The sequence below is a fragment of the Zonotrichia albicollis genome, chromosome 21 (assembly GCF_047830755.1).
Source record: "Zonotrichia albicollis isolate bZonAlb1 chromosome 21, bZonAlb1.hap1, whole genome shotgun sequence".
Lineage (NCBI taxonomy): Eukaryota > Metazoa > Chordata > Aves > Passeriformes > Passerellidae > Zonotrichia > Zonotrichia albicollis.
Genome location: NC_133839.1, coordinates 9,155,147 through 9,159,788, shown reverse-complemented (window position 1 = coordinate 9,159,788; position 4,642 = coordinate 9,155,147).

Below are 4,642 nucleotides of genomic sequence, written 5' to 3'. Positions count from 1 at the left end.
GGTGTTGATCCCTGCTGAACCCAGGACTGATAAGAAAGGACCCACCTGGAGCAGTCCTCACTGCATTTTTTGGCTCTGTGGTGCCCATACCCACACCAAAGCCAAAACTCCCAGACAAATCAGGAGTTTGGAGCTGCTGGGGCTTGCCCAGCTGGAGGGGATGTTTGTGAACCCACTTACAGCATCACAGTGTGGGGAAAACAGCCAAGGGGGGCTGGGGGTGTCCAAAAATCCAAAACACAAACAGAGCTGGGAGGGAGAGAAGGAGGGAGGGGAGGGGTCCTTGCTTTTCATGCCCAGGTGAGGCAAGGCAGGAATGTTTTCCTCGGGATCTTCCAGGCCCAGGGAGGAGGAATGTTTTCCTCTGGATCCACCAGACCTTGATCCCTGGGGAGGTTGGCCTCATCCCTGAGAGCTCACCCTGATCCCCCTCACAAGGCAGCAGAGGAGAGCAGAGCTCCCCTCTTTTCAGCCTCCTCCATCCCATGGAGTTCTGGAAACTTCCCTGCCCAGCCAGGAAACCTGGCAAGGGCATAGGTGATGCTTCCCTCCCACTCCACACAAATCAGCCCTTATCTCCTGGTTCAGTGGGCAAGAGGTGCCTCTCCTGAGGCTGGTGAGAGCCAGGAGGGTGATGCATGGGATGGGCAGTGCCCACAATGGCTCTTTGTAACGGGGCTGAGGAAGGCTGGGCAAGCAGAACAGGTTTGGTCTTCACAAAGACCAAAATCCTCCCAGGAGCAATTAGCAGGGGAGCTGAGGGTAAGAAAATGCCCAGCTCCCTGTAATTTGGATGTGAGGACAGGCTGACCTGTGAGGACACAGGTAACGGGGTGAGAAGAGTTCGGGGAATGTTCCTGGGGATGCTGCTGGGGATGAAACTGCTGATCAAAAATCCTGCACGGCCAGGCAGCTCCCTATGGAAATAAGATGTGGGGAAGGACTAAATCCAGATTAATTTGGAGCTGGAAAAGATCACACTCCCTTAGATGGCTTGGAAGCATATTGATCTGACTGTCGTGCTCCCAGGCTGCTGTGCCGTGTCAAAACAAGACGTTTTGATCAGACTGAAGCAAAGGAAATGTTGAATTTTCCCTTCAGGGAAAGAATTCCCAAGACTGCAAATTTCATCCTAGCTTGAGATTGCCCTGCCTCAGCATTTCCCATGGGACAGAGAGGTTTTATTCTTTTTTCCAAGCTCTTGTCCTCAAGACCTTCTTCTGAAATTCTGGACTTAGTCTTCCCAGAGGGTCAGGTTTATTCATAACTGAGGAGGCCAGGAGGCCTTTTAAGCACTTCTGTAATTATAACTGAAATGTCCAGAGACTGCAGAGAGAGCAGAGGCTGAAGATGAGCACAAAATGCCTCAGGAGCCTTGAGGAAATGAGGAGATCTGGCAGACGGATTTGGACAGCCACGGATATGCCATGAAAGCCCTCATTAGTGTTATCCTACATTATGTTTATGGCCATAATACCAAGACAGAGCTCCCACAGGGAGACCATACAGGAGCATCACAACAAACGGTGCTGAATGGAGAAACATCTCCCACCTGCTGCTGTCAAAGGCTTTTTCTCCTCTAAATGCAGCAATACAGACTCGGAGACTGAGCCCAGGCACTGCAGCTTGGCAGCTTTAGCCCACAGACACATCCTGAGTCACGGGATGGTTTCTATTCCTGTTTTCTGTGCCTTTGCAGGTCGGTTTGGTGCAGGATTGTGTCCCCACACTCACACAGAGTGTGTTGAGGCCCTTCTTGACCCTGCCACCTCCATCTCCTGCTGTGCCAGAGATTTCCACCTCCACCTGCCTGCACAGAGCAGGAGCACAAGCACAGCCACATTCAGGGCTGGCTCAGCTCAGTGCCAGCCTGCAGGAACAGCTCCAAAGTGTGGCATCTCTTCAGGGGAATCCAGAGCAGGCAATTTCCAGAACACACCCGCCTGTTTCAGCATCAGCTCCCAAATTCTGGTCCTTCAGCCACCCACACCTGTGAAACACATTCCCAAGGCCCCTTCCCACCTGCTGTACCTGAGACTGGCATGACCTCAGGACTAAAAGCAGTGGGTTGGGATTCTGCTGGCTGTTAATAACCCACTGCCAGCCCAGAAATGGGATCAGCTTTTGCTCCTGGCATCAGATCCACCACTGGTTCCCAAGAGTTTCGTGGCCTCTCCAATTCAATGTTCAGACCTACAACCTGAAATGCAGGGTTGACCTAAGAGGTCATGAAGAGCTAAGAGATATTTGGACACAAAACCCCACCCCAGCAATGCCAAGAACCATTCTGAAACCTGCTGAATCTTCTTCTCTGCCAAGACCATTCCAGGGAACCTTTTGCAGCTCATTTTTCCCTCCCACAAGAAGTCCATGTCAATGTTTAAAGTTTTTGCAAAGTGCTTGGAATTCTACAAACTGCCCAGTGCTGGTGCAGAGGCAGATGTTGAACGCAGAGCTTGGGCTCCATTTGGCCCAAAAACTGCAGCTGAATGTTTGGATTTTTGATTTGGCCACACATGCAGCAATCAGTTAAAGTTTAAGCAATGTCCAGAAGTCCTGTTGGCTCCTGTGAGGCCAAAGGACACATCTGAAGTGAGATGTGGGGTCAAATCAGGTTTTCCAGGGGAGTCTAATTGGGTTAAGCATTCAGCTCCCAGGATATCCCTCAATCCCTACATCTTTTCCAAAAATGAGACGTGAAGATGAGGTTACTTCACCTGGATAAAGACTTAGAGGGTTTTATGTCCAGCTCGTCTTTCCCAAAACATCATGTTTTCCATTAAAGTGAAATTAATACTCCAAACTTCCACAAATGTTGAAGCCATGTAAAAAGGGACAGTGGCTACCCCTTTTGTGTCAGTGGCTCATCCCTGACAATGATGGAACAGCTCCAGGTGCCACTGTGCCATCAGAAGCTCCTCAAGATTTTGCAGAGCTTTTGAGAACTCCAGTACTCTTCTGCTTAAACAATCCTCACCTTAAAAATGAGGCTGTGGAGAATTCACTGCAAATCCCTTTGCATTTCCTTAGCTCTGAGGAAACGAGTGAGATCAGCTCCAAACTTGCAGCGAGCTTGCCCTGCCAGAAATATTTGTGCTTGGACCAGCAAAGCCAACCTTCCCAGGCTGGCTTGGGAGAGCAGACACTTTGTTTTTTGGCTCCAAGGGAAAATGTTGCCAGCTGCCAGCATTTAAACCAGCAGTGCTGCTGCTGCTGAGCATGAAATCAGCCAGGCAAGACATTGTGATGGGGAGACAGAAGGGAAGAAAGCAGGGCACGGGCTTGGTGCAGAAACCGGCACGTTGAGAAACCCAGCTGTGCCACAGAGCTGGGGTGTGCCTGTGGTGAGGCCAGATTAAATCAGGAAATTGGGATTGTTCACTTCTTATTGCTGCCATCCCTCACCCATTTGTCCTAGGAAATGGGGCAGGAGCTTCTAAAACCCTGCTGGTGCCATTTCTTGTCACAGCCTGGTCTGACAGCCCTGATCCATGGGGTGACCATGGATATGGCCCTGGGAGGATGGCTCAGTCTCACTGAGGATAAACCTGAATTATTTAGAGCTGATCATGTTTGTTCACTGGCATCCATGGCTGTGATTGCTCCCACATCACATCCTCATCCTCCCAGCCCTTTCCCCACTCTCCTCAGCCCTTCCAAGATGAAAGCAGATGTTGGCAGTCCTCAAGGTTTCTCTTTCTGAGCCAGGCAAAAGTGACTTTGGTTTTCCCTGCTGCTCTAGCAGAATGTTCTGACTGAGTGCACGAGTGGGTATGGATTTATGGGGAGTTTACCCAACAAGATGAGAGCTGTAGAGTCATATATATTTATAAAAATTCTGTTTCAAATCAATATCCCAGGACTGTTCTCTATAAAACCAAGAGTTTACACAAGCAAGAAAGAATTAACACCAGTGTGTTCCCCACAAATAGAAAGTTTCACAGAGTTTGGGTTTTGTGGGCGTACATTTCAAAATCTGCCCACAAATGTTTTCTGTCTTAAACACCTCAAAAACTTCCCAGCAAAAAGTGACAGAATGTATCTCTCTGCAGTCAGAAATGGAATTGCATCATATACACACACAATCAGGCTGGTTTTCAGCTAATTAGCTCTGATCCAAACTGCATCACTGCTTGAACAAAGCTGTAAGAGACCCAGGGCAAGTTTCATGATCAGGGGGTCTATGGGGGTTAGAATAAGATGATCTTTTAGGTCCCTTCTAGCCCAAATAATTTTATTATTTATTATGAATCCATGCCTGAGGGGCTGGAGTTCCCTGGAAGGCCATGTTGATGCCACTTTGAACATTTTCATGTACTCTAGGGAATATTCTTCGAGATCCCCAAATGTTAAAATATGAGTTGGGAAAATATTCCGAATTCCTTTGCAATAGTGGGGGAAGAAATCTAAGTTAAATCTGGAGTGTTTTCCTACATTTAAAATAAGAACTTTAAATTGCATTTACTTTAAGGGACATTTCAATTTTATATTTATTTATGTTCTACGATATGAAAGGCAAGGTTCCTGCGGGTGAAGGATGATGAAGTTTGAAGGAGATGCTCCATGCAGGGAGTTGTGCTGGACCAGGGTTTGGGATCAGTGCAGCAGCACTCCCAGCGCTTCCATACCCAGCTAATATGAA